Genomic DNA, 20,255 nt, shown 5'->3' with positions numbered 1-20,255 from the left:
TCAATAAATGCCAGTTGTATGTGGTTTGAATTACGTCATAAGTCGAAAGATAATATCTTATTCCAGGTGATGTAAGAGAAATAAAATTGTTTTATCACTTCCAGCGTTTTCACAGACTGCTCTTCTATTTGATCAGGATATTCACTTCGCAATCAAACCTAAAAATTTATGATATTCGATAACACATGTCTGTTTACACATTTTAAAGTGTTGAATTGAAGTTCAACTTCTCAAGACAGCTTGTCATTTCTCGCAACACACAATGTAACAATTCAATCGGTAAACCACATTATTATAATATTTTATGAATAGTCCATCAACCATCATGGATGAATATGGTGGAAATAGAAAGTCTGCCAGCTAAAACTTTTACAGGGGGTTACAAACCTCTTTCTTTGTCCTCTAATAATTAAAAAATAAAATAGATTTGCTTTCAACTTAACAAAATTTAGAGTAAGCAACTATTTTGCTTTAGAGCAAAGTTCAGACAAAATGGCTGAAAATTAATTTTCAACGCAATCCTTGAAATAATATACACAAAACTTTGATAAAGAGTGGCCAAATCATTCCAAACTGCACAATTGTATGCCCCTCTCTCACCCCTCCTCTTTGAATTTTAAAAAATGAAGCAAACCTCAATATTTTAACTGAAACTTTTTTTGTCTTGACTGGTGAACAGTTGTACTTGCTCAATCCATTTGCACGGGTGTGACCGATTTATTCATATATTTGCACTTTATTCCCAGAATTTCAAAAACTTTGACTTTTAACATCTGTATATTCGACGATAAGGAAGGATGTGTCATAATATGAAGCATCAACTTTCAAAAAAAAAAAAAAATCTAGTTGAAAAATAATGATTTGTATGTGTTGCTTGTGGTGACCGAACGGCCACGACACATACAAATCATTATTTTCTAAATACAAGAAAACTTTTTAGAAAGTTTGATTTTCATATTATGCTACATAACGGTTCTAAAGTCTGAAATTCCGGGAAATATATGTTAAAAAATGTCTTATTTGTGCAAATCAATTGGATTAAGCATACTAAAGCTTTAAAAACATTTTAAACAAAGCATTAATGTTATAAAATTGACTAGTACTAAAAATATAAAGTTTTCTTTTTATATTTGAAAAATTAATCGTTTAATAATATGCTTCGAAGTGACAAAATGGTTGAAAGTTGGTTGGTTCAATTTTAAAGCGTAATATCAGTGCTGGATCTACGGGGGAGCAAGCCGGGGCTCTTGCCCCGGGCGGCAGCTTCTGGGTTACACTCTACATCTGTTTTTTTCCCTTTGAAACTCAACATGAAAACTTGAAGGAAGATAGTTAGTGGCGGAAGTTTCAAGATCTGCCCCGGCCCGTAAAAATCGTAGACCCGGCACTGCGTAATATGAACGAAAACTAGCGTTGTCGGATATGAATAAACAAGAGGCGAAAGAAGGAATTTCTCTTCCGGTAAAAACTAGTCGCATTTCGGCTAGCAACGAATCTCACGCCGGTACAGTTGTTCTGGGTATATTTGAGTCAGCCGGGATAACTTTATGCCACCTCATATTTTTATATTATACTATATCGTCACCTCAAAGCAATAGTAGGATATCTTACTGTTATTCCTGGGACTGGATGTCTTATACCGTTGCTCTGAGGCTATGATATTTTAAAATCAAAATCATAAAGAGCAGAAATCGTATTTTATGATCTTGCCAGCAAGAATGCATCACTGGCACTTCTAGTTATTTATTTATTTATTTATTGAGTCAAATGAACTAAAAAAGTATTAGATGGCGCAAAGTGATGCAGACTGGTACAAAGATACCGTGATTGACTGTACGCGTTATGATTTGCATCGTAGCTAAGCATTTCTCAAACATTTAATGCTATCTATGTCCTCATTGGAGATAATTTTACATTTAAAAGTCTTGAGAGACAATTGCAGTTATGCAGGATAACTTTGATATATAATTTATCTCTATTTGTAACTGCTCGACTAATAATTTAATAGTTTTATTGTATTTGTTGAATAAAATGAAAGGAACACTCCTAATGTATGTATAGTACTCGCAATCCGAAGTTAAGACATAAAAAATGTTAAATCTATTTAAAAATGAACTATTAGCCTGGTTCAAAACAAGTACCCCTGAGAAAAATACCCCTCAAAACAACACCCCTCCCCCCCATCTGAAAATTTCAATGATGCAGTCTGCGCCATGACCAGGTATGCACCCCTGGTTTACAAACAGTAACTTTAAAATTTTTAAATTATGCAACGAGTTGTGTAATATTGCTAAATTTTTTGTTTACAAAATAAAGTGCTGAAAACTTATTCATAGTCATGCCTGGTAAGTGCAGTAAGCCTTAAGTCAAATATACTACAAAATTTTTAAAGTGGCAAAAAGTTAAGCCCACATGGTTCAAAGTTACCCTACATGACTAAAATTTTGACGCTCTAGTAATTTTTTTACAGCTCATAAGCACATTAATGTAAAAATCCAAATCTCCTACATTTTACGATGAAGTGTTGCTGAGATTCCAGGATTTTAAGAAACCAGAAAAAAAAACCATAACGCATATTTATTTAAAAACAAGAAAGAAAAAGTAGGAACATGTTTGCTGATAATTCTAATTACGAAAATACCTGGCTATATAATGGCTATAGAAAATATAACGCCTTGACCTGGATTTTGAAAATTTGATTTGCGCATTTAACTAATTGTAACGAAGTCTATATTATAAAAAAATTATATATTTTTGAACAACTTGTCAAAATAAAACTTAAACAATTCCCCGTAAAAAAAAAGTATTATGTTGCACCGAAACATGGTGCGAATATACAGAGATGGTGCTAACTTTTTACCTTATCTTGGTATAACAACGCGTAAAATACTTAACGAATAATTAGAAACTGGTTGAAAACTAAACTTTTAACCTGTGTAACAACGAAGGTAATTTCGGTGAAAGTGAGAGAGTAAGAAAGGTAAAAAAAGCATAGTCTATCTACTTTTATTTATCGCGAACCGATTGGCATAAGTATGCTGTTTTAACGCTATTTATAATTTCCTTACTCTACGTATCATATACAATCTTTCTCGAAGGTTTTTTTGTTACAAAGTCATAACACCCTCAATACTTGATCAAATTTCATCAGTAAGGCATCATTTAAAAAAGTTATAACCGCTTTCGTCAAACTTTACGTATCAAAAAAAAAAACAATTTGTTCTCCATTTATGTTGTTGATTACTCTTTGAGCTATGCCGGTTGACTTTGCGTCTCTTCATTTTTTTAGTATATTGTGAAATCTCGTTACAACGAATACCAATACAACGAAATGTCCGTTTCAACAAAGCAAATTTTCAGTCCCGATAAAATTTCTATCTCATTGCTTGAAATCCATTGCAACGAAATTCTCGTTACAGCGAACAAAGTCCCAGGTTCTCTGAAGTTTGTTGTAACGGGATTTCCACAAAAAAAAAAAAAAAAAAAATCCAAAAACTCAGGGCTGCTGCACTCTGGTAGCAAGATTATCAAAGAATTTTACTTCTCTTGATTTTACAAAAAAAAGTTGTCAATACTGTACACAGCTCATAGCCCCAAGCAATAATTCTGAAGTTACTGTTTGAAAGTTATTTTTCAAGTTGCTGAAAGTACTCTTCCTACCTTGTGATATTCTATGCAATATTACAAATGATAATCTTGTGATGGTCCGAAGAGCTGACGACGCCCGGGGTGAAAGTTTCCTGCCCCCCCCCCCCATACACACAGAAAAAACGAGTTATTTATAACATCAGTATATAATACGCGTGAACGCGTCATGCTTGATATTTTTACATATTGATGAACATAACAATTAGAAGACTATGTATAATACAAATTAAAACACAAGCAATGAATGTTTCTAATATTTGTAAAATATTGATACCCCAAAAACTTTTCGAAAAAATAGGAATGTTAAAAATCTAAATATTTATCTAGTAAAATGTAATCCCACCAGATAAAAAACAAACAAACAAAACTGAATTAGTTACTCATATTGATCAACGTAAGAACACGCATTAATAAGTTGCTGATTATAACTATAAAATGTATTTATCGAAGTAAATTACATCAAAATTAAAAATTTCGATCTGGACTCATCCAATAATTCTTTTCAAGAGTTTTTTGGCTTTACTTGTACCAACTTAATACCAGCTTTCATATATGTTGAAAACAAAGATGTCATTCTTTTGCAAATATTTGCAAGTTTTAGGAGAAAGCCCAACATCGAAAATAGCTCAGAATTGCGTTTTTGAAGCTTTAATTTCGAAAAAGTACTGGCCCTATTGTTATGAAATATGGCCTTACAAAAAATTTAAGTGGAAAAGCCACTGAATATAAAACATTGCTTACATTTTTGGACCATAATTTTGAAAAAATTTCCAGGGAAATTCTCCGGATCCTCCTATCCACAAAATCCTCAAAGTTTGACTAAAGTTGCGTGTTTGAAACTTCAATTTTGGAAACTTGCACTTGTGGGGGGGGGGGGAGAAGGAATCGACTTCAATCTATTTTTAAAAAATAATCAATCGGGAACAGTCTCTGAGCTTCCTCCCTTACCCTTACGTCAGTAAATATGGCCCATAATCGCGTTTTGAAGGCTGAAATTACGTTCCTAAAATTAAGAGTTTCAGAATTTTGATCGGGAAACCCCCCCCCCCCCATCCCCTTTCTATCCGTTAAAATTTTTTTTGTTTTTTGTTTTTTCAATGTGCCCCCCTAAAACTTTTTTCTGGCTATGTCACTGCAGGCAGAGGTAGAAAGAATCCAAGCAAATTTGGTGGGAACTAGACAAAAGAGAAGTGCCTTTTGTTTGATTTTAAACATTTTTATTCTCAGAAATTGTATCTACTTCAATAATACAAAGGAAACGAATGTTTTGGAGACTTAGAGAGAGGAATATTTTTGTGCCCTAGGAAAAAATAGAGAATTATTGCAATGATTCTATATTTTGTGTGTCCATGACTGTGTGTATATGATACACGATATGAGGGGGCGCCACAAGGCGCCCCTCGTCGCGACGAAACACGACGACAAGGCGCCCTCTCATTTCGTGACGTCCGGGGCGATTGCCCTGCACTCCCCCCCCCTTTTCGGACAGCCCTGCTCATAATGACTCTAAATGGCAGGATAACTTTGAACTGGGCTAATAATGTATTTTGCGGGGTCTAAGAACCTTTAACTTATAAAATTTTGATTTTCTAGGGAAAAAAAATGCGTATGGTTTAATTCTCAGCAATTTGACACCTTATTTTTTTACCATATGCACAAAATTTTTCGAGTTATCGTAAGAAAGAAAAATAAAAAAAAAACTTTCTCATAGAAATTTTTGTCAACAGCAGCTGTTTTAAACTTTTTCTCAGAAATTTGTTTTACATTTTTGCGATATAAATGCGTTTTTATTTTCCTAAAAACTTCATGCAAGGCTTATACTTAAACCTCAATTTTAGTAAAAAACGAAGTTGTTAAAAAAAAATCTCCCAATCTTTTGATAAATTTTGATATTTATTTTAAAATTTAAAAAAGAAAAAAAATAGAAACCAATTTGTGTAATTTAAATTTGGGTTCAAATCCGTATAGAAGTATATGACAATACTTAAAAAACAGAGTTATACATGAATTTTTCGGCAAGAGAGTGTTTGCTGTTACATGTTATTTTTCGAACTTGAGAAAAAAGTACATTTTATTATGATTTTTTTTTCCAATAACAAAATTGTGCTGTTTGAATACATGTTAACACTATGTATTTTTTCTCAGTTTTTCAGCTTTCATTTAAAACTAAAATTTAAATTATAGCTTGTGTAAACATTTGGTTACAAGCTTTTAAATAATGGGTAAGTATTTGTGTTGGGTTAACATTTTAAAAAGTCCTAAGACCCCTTAAATTAATTAAATAATCATTTTTAGCAATAAGTTACCGCCATAGGCCAGGGCTAAGGCAGAACCACATGCAATACTTTAGGCAGCCCAGTTATCACATCCAGAGAATGCAGCTTCGTTCTTATATTAAAAATCCTTAGTCTGGAATAGTGGGGGCAGATGTCATCTCATTGAGGTCACGAGTCTGACCACACCATGGTGCGGTGGATGGGTGTGATAACCGGGCTGTCTGGTGTATTGACTTTTGATTACTATACTATAACTTAGCAGTGTTTCTTCCGGTTTATTCGTACGAACACACAAAAAAATAATAAATAAATAAAATAAAAATAAATAAATAAAATATGAGTGGGTCAGTTTGAAATGAAGATACTGAGGCTCGACGTTATCGTGCAAGACTGTACTCTTATAAAGAATGTTTTGATCTTTGCGTACGTTTGCGGTCTGCGATAGATACATTCCTTACGTTAAACCAACAAAGTAAGCCAAGTGCATCCAAAGAACAATCATGTTACTAACAAGCTGACAAACGGATGGTTTTCGAAATAAACGGGCAATCGGCAATGTAGCACTTACTACTCACATCCAGCTATTTTTAGAGGGACATGATAAGAGATCCTCTGGCCTCCACCCAAAAATCTAATGCTTGCTTTCAGTATTTTGAAGGAGTTATGGGGCTGTGATTTATTAAGTCTGTTCGCTGGATAAAAACACTTATCCCCAATCCCCTAATTCTTTCAGCAAAATGCGTATGTCGCGCAGATTCGTGATAAGAGAATCCTTCGTGATGAATACTTAGGCAAGCACATTTTAGCACGAGCGTTGATGTTTGTAAGGAATCTCTCGTAGCACGATAAGATATTTCATAAAAAAGCCCACCTAAGTTTTGGCACGTGAGCTTTGACTTTATTTAACGAGAAAAACTCGATTTCTTGTAGAAAGATAAGTTAAGCCAAAGCAATAGTGTGGGGGAAAGAAGTTATGTGTCCTTAGATATATCAAAGGAAAACAATTGAGCAAGCTTCTGCCGCAAATTTTACCAGGACTTGACATTCCACAGTTAGACATGAACTGTAGGACAGCAGACCAAGCCCGTCTGTAGAGGTTTCCTTGAAGAGTGTAATTGAAGAAAATGCTGCAGAAATGGAACAGAACATCTTTTTTGTCATTTAATATGCTACAGATTTATGGTACACTGAGAGTTTAAACTACTAATACAAAATACTAGATAGTAAAAAAGGGATGCTTTGATGTTGAAAGTCATATTGCCAGTGATGCAGCGGGGGGGGGGGGGGGGGAGAGGACTTAAACTCGTAGAGCCATTAAACTGAAAATATTTTTACAATCCTAACATGGTAGCTTATATATATGTAAGGACTGTAACCTGTCCCCGAAGGTAATTTCTGGGTGCGATAGTGCCCACTTGATACATTGCTCTTGATTTTAAACATCATAATAAAAAATTAAAATCATAACTATGTTGTCTAAGATTCTCGGGCTGACCTACTAGAGTGGCAGCCCCTAGACAGGGTCACAATGCCTTAGTGATTTATCTGTGAGCAGTCTGATACGTATTACTATCACGAAGTACGCTGCTTTCGGACGAAGCTTTTGTTGCATAAAAAATCCAGAGTAACGAAAATGTAGAAACCTTACTTTCTTGATGAATCAAGTCATAACAGTAACGAGGATGTCTTACATCGGTAAAATAAGTTACATGAGAGGAAAATCCACAAACTCAGTTTTTTCTTTGAATTTTCCCAGATTTTGATGTTAACATGTTGCATAGTTTTTTTTTGTCAATATAACGAAATGCTTTCGTTTCTGATAAAAAATTTGTTAAATACATTCAGTGTGCAAACACTCAACTTATTTTCCTGAAATCACTAAGACATAAGTAGGGAGAAAATCATACAGTGGGAGAAAATTAACTATGAAAATATGAGTAGTACCATCGAGAAATCCTTCAGCGTAGTTTTTGTTACAGCTTTTACCAGAACTGGGTGCTGTACGGTGCATTAATGTAACAAAATAGGATGATTTCAGACTAAACGTCCCTTGTATAAGAAATTAGTTGTACTGACCCCGTAAGTTTAAAATGATGCATAAATTAATCTCTATCATTGTCTCAGTGATGACAATCGTTCGCAGTGTTTTGGGTCATTGACTCCTATGATACTAAGCCATATTTTTCACTTTCGAATGCATGATTTTAATGTTTATGATAATATAAGAACCAAGGTTGTCGAAGGGAATCAAAAACTTGTAATGTGTTATATATCTTAGAATACGTTTTTTTATTCCTTACATATTTGATAAATTATAAATTTATTTGTTTTTAATTAAAAATTGATATATTTTCTGCTTTTACTAATGAAAATTGTATAATAAATAATTTGAAAATTCAACATTGCAGTTTGAATGTTTTCTAATAATTCGTCCCAAGATTGTTTCTCATATTTGGGTGAAACACACTCTGAAAAAAAAAAAACTTTAAAACTTTTGGTTAAAACCTTTTCAACAACATTATTTCTTTTTAGACAACGAAGATTAATTACTTATTGATTTTACTTTGACGTGGCTTGTCGTTTCTCATTTATTTGTCTTTGCGACCGATAGATAACTACTGAACCTTAGTTTTGACAATGTCGACTTGTTAAGTTGCCATGGCTTGGTGTTAGTTTTATTCAATTTATGTTTGGTAAATAGCTCGTCATCGTATCCTTTGTTTTATGTAGAGAGTGAACATTTGGTTTGATGATCGCTTGATGCCGTGTCTTGACCTTATTCACTATGTGATGTATAAATAGCGACTAGCGAGTCAAGTGATGCATTGCGCACATACTAATCATTGAAATAATATTTTATACTTGTTATTACAAATTGTAATGTATTGTAATTTATCTATTCATTTATTTATTTTTGCAGACTATAAATATTTTCGCTTAACTTACTGTTGATTCTTTCTTTCTACCTTTCTTTTTTTTCGCAGATTTTTCTAACGGTCGCTTTCTTGAGTTAACAAACGATTGCAAAAGTCACACTTCATATAACTCATTATCATTATTATTTGCAAGCGATAAACATTTGCATGTATTTTAATGATTCCTTTTTTTCTTATGTTTGCTGTATGTACACTCGATCCTCATTTTTTCGAAAACGCTTAAAACGAATTACTGCTAAGACGAACTACATTTGCGATCTCAGTCGTATTGTTTGTTGCCGATTGTTGTTCGGATAAGACGAATTGATTTCAAAAGTTCACTTGAACGAGGTTCACCTGTACTTAGTATTCTGTACATTTTTTGAACAGTATTTAACTTAAAAAGCCTAGATACTGTAATTAGGAAGCATTATTCATTAACCATATCAAACTTAAGATTTTCTAAACACCAAAGATATTTAATTGAATTTAGATAAGAGTGAGTCATTTTCATTTCATCATCAGTTCATTTTCATTTTTTTTTTTTTCGGCTCAGAAACTCAGAAAAAAATTTTCTTCTATTTTTTAGTGTTATAATTTTTTAACAGCTTTATGTAACATTAAAATAGTGGACATTTTTTACAGCAAAGATAGTTTTTTGATGAATGTTTTGTGTATTATATTAGCATGCACCTTTTAAAGCATTGTGATTTATTAGTCATATTCAGTTTGAATAAAATAACTAAGAATATAGTCTGAAATTTATGCAAATTAATTACTTTTGGAAACATGAAGTAACAATTATGCAGCATAGATTTTTTTTTTTAAATGAAAAAAACATTAAAAAAGGAAAAACTTTTCAAAATCTAGCTGCAAAATTCCTTTTTGTCCTTCAGTGTAAACACTTGAATCCATCAGAGAGATTTTTTCTTTAATATTTCTTGTTGAATTTTCTTTTTTCCCTTTAGAAATTTTTAATACAATTTGTTAAAAACTTTTACAGAAAGTTGGCTAAATCCACAAATTACCAGTTCCACTTCATTTCTTTAATGATTCACATTTGCGTGACGTGTCAGCTGCAGACGATTATTTATTTCCTTGGATGGAGATTGTATGCTTCACAGGGGGGTAAAAAAGTAATTACAGTTACTTTTACTTTTTTTTTTTTTTTTATCGGATCATAAATGAAGAGCTTGGTTTCCAAAAGGCGTTTAGTCAAAATTTTTGAAGATTGATTTCTCGATGAGAAATATATCAGTACATGTCTTATAGTGGTTTTACATTAAGTTGAAATGAAGTAATAAGTTAAATTTAGTCTTGTTGAAAACAATGGGTGAAATTCGTGTTTCTTTCCGAAAAGAATTAAGTCCCAAGCAAGTTTTGTGCCATAAAGGATAAAGTCAAGTTGAACCAATTGCAACGTGCTTTGAGATCACGTGGTCCGTATCTGGAAAACTGGAGGGCTTGGGGAAGAAATTTTCTCGTGCGCAGAATAAAACCAAAGAACACATTTAAAAAAACGGAAAAAAAACTAAAATTACTCAAAGCTTCGAGAATAACTAGCCACACCATTGCTTTTATTTATCATTAGCTTCTGTTACATTTACTCTGTCGTTCGGGGGTAGGCAAACTTTTTAATCCTTGTGAAAAAATAGAAAAAACAAGAATAGTCGTTATAAAATTTATGTTATAACTTTTTAAATAAAGGAAAGTTCATTTCAGGGCTGAATCTCAGCAAGAATTAATTTGTTGATTTCGGAATTATGAAACTTTTCAAAGACTTTCGACGCTATTCTTCATTTTAAGTCAACAGTTTAAAAGCCTTTTAAAATGATTCTTTTTTTTTTTTTTTTTTTTGCCAAATAGGGGAATGTAGAGCAAAGTGAACTAGCGAAATACTTACTCTGCTTTTAGCGCCACTTATCTGGTACAATTTTAACTATGTAGAAACACATGTAGTCTATTCTAGACAAGAAAAAGTTACCTATGAAAATCAAATATAATACTAGCAATTTTCAAAAATGAATACTCATATTGTAATGTATAATCATTTTGTTGTTGAGAGTCAAACATTATTTTTGTTATTACAAAATGATAAAGTTGTTGTTAACATTTAAAACATATATACTGCACTGAATATTAATTTGTTTCATATTAAGTTTTTTTTTTTTTTGTATTTCAAATGCTTTTGCACAGTTAGTCAAGTGCATGCGCGGCAAAGTGCGCGGGCAAGGTGGAATAGTTCATTACATGCACTTATTCAATCCTTTATCAAATCTTTCGCGCATTCATTTATTAATTATTTAATTTAAATTCCTTCATTTAATAATCTCCTTATATATTTCTTCATTCATTCACTTATTTTCATATTCATTCACTATTTTATTTACACACTTATTTTTCTCATATATTAATTTATTTTTTATTTATACGTTTATTGTTTCATTTTCTTTTCATTTATTATTTCATTTACTCATTCTTTTGATCAAAAATATCTTTAATAATCGAATAAAAATATTTCAATAGAAAAATAAGTTATTTTTCACTTTGCCCCATGAAAAAAAAGGATAAATTTCCACCTTTTTTTGGAGGTACAAATTTACGGCCAAAAATAAAAAATAATGTTTCAATCTAAGTTTTGTTAGAAAATATATTGTTATTTTTTTATATAGCGCAATTTTCAGAACAAATTTCCAATTTGGTCATTTTGAAAAAAGTAAGTTATCTTAAATTTCACTTTGTTTATAAAAACAAGTAGTGAAATGTGTGACAATGTTTCAACAAAGCACCTAACGCTTACATAATTGAAAATAATGATAGCGATGAAGATATAGAATTTGAAAATGAAGATTTGTGTTAATTACCTTTCTTAAAATTGTGTACTTAAAATTTAGTCGGTATTTGCAAGAAGAAATAAATAATAGGATTACTTTCAAATGAGAGAAAGTCATTTCATTTCGCTATATGTTTGTGCCAAAAGGGCGTAGGTCAAACAGTTATGTTCCATAAGGAGTTGAGTCGTTTCAACTTTTTTCTATTTCCACACAACTATACTGTCAGGACTTTTTTACCAACTAATTTAGTTCTGTTATGCTCTCCTTAAGTTTAATAATAAATCTTACATAACAAAATCACGATTTTCCAAGAATGGAAAACTCGACTTAACGCCATTTGGAAACAAGCGCTTCAAATTTTCTTAATTTTACTTTAAACAAGGGTGGATCCAGATTCTGGTTTTGGAGAGGGTCATTTCCGAAGGAGGGGGGGGGGGGGGCGAGGGTCATAAGTGTTTTTGTTTTGGCAAAAATGGGGTTCTGGGGCTATGTCATGCAGCATCTACCAGGAATGCCAGTACAATTTCTCGCCCCAAAGCATAGGCGAGGTTAACATAATATTTATACTGGTCATCTCTATGTTAATTTTGGAACTTACATCCCTTCGCTTCTAACTTCCTCATATGGTATTGTTTGAGTTGTGCTATATAGTGTTGAATAATAGTTAGCAAAATGTAAATCTTTAATTATGTAGCATTACTGTCACTATAGTCACTTTTTTTTTCATTTAAAGGAACGAAATGTAGTGAAGGTTAACTTTTAAACAACATTTTCAGCGTTTTCTCCCCCCCCCCCTTCAAAATATACAATGAACTCAAACATTATTAATGAGTCAAAAATATGGCACATTGATTTATGAAATTGGTTTATGAAACAATTGTGGATTTGTGACACTGAATATATAATTTTTTTTCGTTGTATCACTGTTCGAGAACGCTAAAGACAATCGCAGCTATCTTGATCATACTTTGCGAGTATCGTTCTCCATTACTGCTTCCTATTCAAAATCCTCCGACAATCAGAACCTCATTCATATTATGGTTCGGAATATGAAACGCAACCAATGTCCTATTCATAACTGTTTTAAATGACACACTGAAAAAGTACACAACACTTGTACGACTGAAATATCACATTCAGCACTTAAAAGTCACTTTCTGAGACTGTTTCATCGCTCATTACACTTAATATTCATGAAGGCAATAATAACTTCCTCTCATAAATATTCAGTCCTTTTGATTCAATATTGAAACATTAAAAGTCGCATAATATCGCGTTCAAAATAGACTTTGAAACAGTAGAAATAAATTTTAAGAAATTGTGAAGAAGTTGTGAATTGTGAGTAAGAATAGTCAGTCGAAGGCAGGGGTGCCCCCCTCCCCCCCCAAAAAAAAGGGGGGTTGTGTCGCACCCTTCTCAAATACTTCAACATACTTCCTTTCAAAACGAGAGCTTCCTCCCAAATGAGATAAACCCTCTCCAATTACACATGGAACCCCCCCCCCCCCTCCTCGTGGGCAATCTTGGTCAGAGGGTTATAGAACGCAAATTTGAGAACGAGTTAAATGAAACTAACAAATGAAATCATTTCCGAAATAAACTGCTTTGAAAATCATAATACGAGATATGCTCCATTACTTCCGCCATCTTTTTTACAGTCATCCATTCACATCCCACTAAGCATTTTTGTTTTATTAATAATATTCATGAAAGCGTTAATAATTTCTCTGACCGCAATTCCAGTAGCAATTCAGTTGATTACAAATCAATATCCCTGCATAAAAGATTGGATACTTTTTAAGTACTCAGCCCATTTTCTTGATTATATCTTTTAATCGGTCTTTTATGACATTAATGTAGCTGTCGTGTCTGACTGATAGCTCATTTTATTTCGACCAATGTCCAGAGCTTTATATATATATCAGTAGAATCCCTATTCGATCTCGGGAATTTAAGAGTTATTCTTCTGTAATTCCAATGAAGTTGAATATCTCAGCCCCTATAGCTCTTTTTCAAAGAAATCGGTTTGCTCCGCTGAATCCGATATCTTCGATATTTTAGTGGATGATTTTGGCGATAAAATGCCCATCGGCAATGGCAACCCTGAATAGTAGGGAAAGCCTTTCCCAGCACCGTCCCCCACCCCCCTGGTCTTTTATATTTTGTTTCGATCCAGATAAGGAAGAAAGTTTGAAATCGAAATCCTGACCAGAATTGAAATACGATGTCGCCGCAGAAACTGAGACAAAAAAATGGGAGAGGAGGGTAGGGAAAAGGAAGATAACTAAGATGACTTCAATTCCTATCAAGACTCGTAGTCTGAGAAAGAAAACTGAGATGGACAATAATTTCTCCAGTCTTTTGAGAGCTGTACTATTTCCTTTGAATTGTGGAGATAGCTTTTTTCTCTAGCAGCCATAAATTTGTAAAATCTCTGAATATCTGTCTCTTTTAACATCGGTCAGACCATTCACAGTCGCATTTTCTACCATTTGATAGTATCGCACGACTGTTTTGATGAGGCGGAAGACCCAGCATAGATTTGTCATTATGCTCTTGAACAGTACAAAGATTTTTATTCATGACTAATTCCAAGCTCTATCCATTTCTTGAGTAATTTTCTTTAAGGTCTTCCATTTAACTCGAAATGAGAGTCATTTGCTTGATTACTAGATCGCTAGTACATTTATAGCTTAATGTCATTTGTTTCTTCTCTATAATTTTGTGCATTCTGCACGAAAAAAAAATAAAGAAAGAAAGAAAGAAAATGAGTTACTTTAACTGTTACTATTTTTTAAAATTATTTGCTTGAGTACGTTAAATGTTATTTTCCATAAAAATTCGTTAATATATACTTCCTTACAATAGTGTTAACAAAATATCTTTTTTTTTTAAAGTTGATTCAAATTCCATTGATCCAATATTCCATCCCAAATAGACATGAAAAATATATGTGGGGGCATTAATTGAAAAGATGTTCAAAACAGCATGTGTTGTTTATAGTTTTATTTATTTATTTTTTAATAAGAAAGAAGGTCAAAAGTAATGAGGCAATTACAATTGTTATGGGTTTTAGTGTCTAAATCTACCACTTGATGTCAAATGTTTTAATTGTGGTGACAGGGAACAGCTGGAGTGAAAGAGAGACACATTATTTGGACAGTATATAGTGTGATTCTGGAAATTTGATGCTTGACCTTGGACGAGCTCATTTATGGGTGGATTCAAAGAGGAGTAATTTTTATATCGGCACAATGCTAATTATCGTTATTGCAATACAAACGGACATTCATAACCCCTGTTTTAACAAATGGAATACATTAAGCTTCAGCCAATTGGAAGTAAACTCATAAGAGCCATTTAATAGGGTGCCTATATAAGAACTACGGAGTTTTGAAGCATACTTTTTTAATGCAATCATAAAACTAGGTTAATGTTATATGTTTGTACTTAAAGGTTAATTTATCAAGATTTCAAATATTTATTAGATTTCAATAGGTTTGTGTACATTATTTTTGACGGGTACCAAGAAAAAAAAGTATCAAAGTCTTGCTAACAATAGACCCTAACCTTCCAATACACTTGTTGACAAATCGAGCATCCAACACTTTCTCGTTACCTATCGTTAAAAAAACAAATTAAAACTGGTGTAAAAACTTGATAAGCTACAAGTCTACGAAAAAAAATGTAGATATTTATTTTTTTTCAAATACGATAATAATATACGATAATTACAGTATTGAGTGTTAATATTTTGCCATAAAATTAAACCTCATTTTTTTTGTCTTTGCTATTACTGCTGAGTTTTAGGGAAGATATTTCGGGAAATTCCACTCCTTGACGAATTTGGTTTGTTATTGTAAAAAATACTGCAAAATTTAATGTTAATTGGTTTTAAACCGTTTAAAAAAAATAATGTCTGCTTTTCTAAATTAAAGCTGGATTTGTAATCTAAGCCTTTATCGGAATTCCGTATAGTTTGCTACAAAAAACTCATTCTCTTTGTACCAATTTAACGAAGTTACAGTAACAGGTAATTTGCTGTTCCGCTGTTGAGTTCTTGAAAATCGAGAAAAGCCCCTCCCCATTTAGGGAGCAAATTTGTATGAAAAATTCGTTCATTATCCAAAGTAAATTATCATATTTCATATTTTGTTAGTTTTAATTACATTAATAAAAACAAGTGTCACAGAGACTAGATTAAGGGGAAGGGGATCGTGAGGTGACATTTGCTGCGGGTGACATCACCGACCGAGGGCTGCAAAAAGACTAAGATGTTCATTTACTTTCACTTTTATTGATATTAAAAATAAAGTTACAAAGACATCATTCACCAAGATCGTCTGAAAATGGGGTTTTAGGATAACATTTTCAAATATATTTTACCTGAGCTGATCCCCAAGTATGTCCTCCTACTAACATCACAAAAGATTATCTAAGCTAGTGGTTTTCGAACTACAATTTCAAAATACTTTCACTTCCTAACCTCAACTACGCCTAACATCCCCTAAGAACTTTTGAATTTGCATTTTTTAAGTTACATTTTCGAGAAAACATTGGGGTGTTTACCTGAACACCCTACCTTTCCTTAAGAAAAATTTCCAAGGCACGGCCATCGACATTCCCCTGTTCCTAACATAAACAAACATCGATTAAAGTGCGTTTTTAAAACTACGATTTTGAAAAATTACCAGGAGTTACTCTTTGAGACTTTAATTTCGAAAAGTTTCCGGCGGAAGGTCCCCGAGCCTCTCTTGTTCTTTTCATCACTAACGATCGTCTAAAAGTGCGCTTTTATAGCTACAATATTTCAAAATTTCCAGTGATACTCCCTTGAACCCATTTCTTCCCAAAAATGTAAGCAAAGACGGCGTACAATTACGTTTTTCAGACTTAAATTTCGAAACATTTTTGGGGGTGGGCCCTCAAAGCTCGTTTTCTTTATCACCAAAAATTGCGTTTTTTACAACTTCAACTCAGAAAGATGTTCGAATGAAAAGACCCTGATCCTCTATCTCTGCTTAAACCTGCACTTACAACTCGGATCTTATTACTAATGTAAAGGTGTAATTAAACTTGTCGTGTTTGCTGTAAAAGATACATTGGTAATATTTTTAATTCTATTTAAATCGCTGTTAATGAAGGTTTCATTTCTTTTTTAAAAGTATAATATTTATAACATTTATAACTAAAGTTATTGTTCGTAGCTTATTAAAAAAACTGCTGAATAAACAGTCAATAATATAAGTACGGAACAAATTAGCGTATATGGGTCATTATCCAAAAAGTGTCACTTTTAAGTCACACGCACTTTGTAGTAAAAGCTTTAAAGAATAGGTAGTTCATTTAACAATATTTTTTACATTCCCCATAAATGTATCCATTTAAATCTGTCAACATTTTTTGAAAAAAAAAAAGATTAAATATTTTTTTGCTTCACAACATGTGAATTCTCACCTCCATGGCATGTCACACACCTGGTGTAGCTCATAATGATGCTTAATGACTTGTTTAAATAAAACAATTTTTTTTTTATATAACTGTTTCCTCACAAGTGTCTCAAACACTAAATGCTCAGGTGTATTTAAATTTTTTCTATTGTCATTTAATTCCTTTTAGTAGGATAATGAGGTCTGTCACACAAAAAATTTTCTCCTCCGTTACCTAAACTCAAAATGCCATTCCTCATTAACACAGGGCAGTAATGACATCGATTTTTATTTTCTATGATGCAAGGGAGCCCCCTCGTTTATTTTCAGCCATAGTTGAAGTTGTGAGATTTTTGTCGAAAACCAAGAAGATAGATTTTTCTTTAAAAACTTATTGTGGTTACCCTGACTTCTCACCTCTGTGAACTTGAATTTCTTGGGATGTAAATTAATGTAATAAAATAAGTAAGCATGTTTTCATTTGCTTGACATGTGCAGATTGCAGCAACAAAGAAAACATATTTTTCCATGGAAAATGTATCTATTAGGCCAATATTAATGGAAAGATCCTCACCTCCGTGACAGACCTTATCAATGTCATTATTTCTGAGGTGACAATAAATGATGGAGGGGAAATACCTCATTAATAGGCATTCTACCAAAATTATAAATTGCCAGTATATCCTCAAATTTACTAAATACTATTTTTAACATACATTTGAAACTACAAATTAAGCCTTACTTTAATTAAGAGAGCTTAATGTTATATTCCCACTAATCATTAAAATAGCTGATTGTATGCACAAGTAACAAAATTACTACTTTGATATTAAATTGGCCTCAATTTTTAAATATTAAAAGTTTTTTCATTTTTTTTATTTCCGTGAACTTTCGTGTTATTTGTTTTATTTATGAGTAAAATAATTGGAACTTAGCTGGACCATTGTTTATGGTTACTTCTAGTAGTTAACACTTTCATGAAAGAATGAAAAAAAAAAAAAAAGAAAACAAAAGGTTTCGAAAGTGAAAAATATTTGCGTTTAAAAGTTACGTTTTCTGGAGAATGACCCATGTACATAAATCAACCTAATTCTAAAACATCAACCTTTTTTACTTATAACATTTTTAAGACCGCAAGTAGAATTAATTTAAAAGGTATATATTTTTTGTTATTAGCACAACATAGCTTTATCCTTTGTTGGTAGTTTGTAACCACTTTGATACACAATGACGAACTCTTTGTTTATGATATGACTTGTGTTTCGTCCTTCCTCAAAATCTCGTCTAAGACGGTGTTTTTTTAAGCGAGAAAAGACGACTTATAAATTGAGAAGTTACCACCACCTCCGCTGCATAGATACCGAAATTTAACATTTGATGCAATATAGGAAACGTGTTCCAGAAGCGAAACCCATCTATACCTTCGATACCGATTCCATCAACTGCAAATGCACAAAAAAAAAAAAAAAAAAGGCGTCGTCCGAGGCCTCAGTTATGGTTTGTTTGCAAAATATTTTGTAGATCGAGATTGAAAGGATACAAGTCATGAATACAATATGTATCCCTTCCCCTTTCCTCATTCTCTTGCTCCTTCGCTTCCGGCTCTTATTCCATTCGGTATTGCCTCTTCCCCCGTCACCATAGCTCTTATTCCTTGACAGCAGAGCCAAAAATATTGACTCTGCCGGACCGTCCGGCCCACTTCACAATGCACTGGGACTATCTGAGCGCTCAGCCCAGCGCAAGAAAAAGCGGGTACCAGATATTTCATTCCATTTACTCACAGGGTCCAAACATTCGTGATAACTGGAATTTTTTCTAGCCTTATCGCGAAGTCTAGAGGCTAGCTATTCCTCGCGAAGAAAAGCTACTTTTGCGCGTGGTAAGGACATCTAACTGTCGCATAAAAACGCAATTTTTTTCTTTGCCAAAGGTTTTGGGTGGTGCTTATGCGTTCTCGTTTTGGAAACGTTCCTTTTTTTTTACTTTCTTTTTAACAATATTTGTTTCTTCCCTCTTCTTTAAGACTTTTATTTATTTTTTTTTCTTTTCAAAAGTTGCAGTTTGCGCAATCAAAAATACATTTTTTTCAATTTTGTGAACACGTAAAAGATAGTTTACGAACATTATATAAGTTTTTCTTCTTTCCTGTTTCGTGTATTTATCAGTGCAATGTAGAAAATTCTCCAACTTCATACTTTTAGTTTCATATCCATATTATCCCCCGCAAAACTTTCATTTCTGTTTTTATTTATTTATTTATTTATTTATTTATTTATTTATTTTAATTTATTCAAACGTAAACGATTAAAACTTTAAAATATTTTATCATTAGCTACTGCAAAAAACTACTTAATCGCTGTAGTTTACACTTAGCATGTTTGAATTTTCGCCATAAAGGAATCATTTCACCAAACGCGACTTTTTTTTCCATTTGTGTAGTAAAATTAGTTTTACTAAAAGTACTCCAGATTTCAGTTATTAATTCAGTTAAAAAATCTTTATAATTTTGCTTAAATAAAAATCTTAATAATTTGACTATGATTATTTAAATCATACTAACTGAGAACATTTATGTGTCTTTTTGAAAAATCTGTCGAGTTCGGTGGCACTATATATACAGTTGCCACCAGATTAGATTGTGTACAGGGGCGTCCAGATGGGAATTCACTGGATGTCACTGTGACCTTCCAAAAAGTTTCTTTACTCGGCAAATTTTGCTGACGATTTGGCAAATTTAGAGGCAACATTGAGATCCTTTATAATTTTCGTTTTAATTTTTAAAAATCTTTTTTTAACAATGCAAAAATTTTCTTCTTATTAGACGTTATATATGTATGACATATGTGCACTGTACATGCTCGTATTTTATCTTTCCGTAAAATTGGAATGACATTCGGCCAAATTGAGGATTTGCCCCCTCCCAAACGTTCTATTTCGAGCTTCTCTGACTGTGTAACTAAAATAATAAACACAGTTAAATACTTCTCCCACAACCATAGCAACTTGATAGGGTAAAATCGAAAGTTCACGGACTATAAGGCTGTCGTTGTCGAATGACTATGCATTGTTCTTCGCTGTGCATTTTATGTTTGAAGGATTAAAAAAAGGCATTTGGAATCAAATTAAATAAAAACTTAATTTCAGTTGTTT

Source organism: Uloborus diversus, chromosome 10, assembly GCF_026930045.1.
Source record: "Uloborus diversus isolate 005 chromosome 10, Udiv.v.3.1, whole genome shotgun sequence".
Lineage (NCBI taxonomy): Eukaryota > Metazoa > Arthropoda > Arachnida > Araneae > Uloboridae > Uloborus > Uloborus diversus.
The sequence above is the reverse complement of the archived record's forward strand: the minus strand, read 5'-3'. Positions refer to the sequence as shown.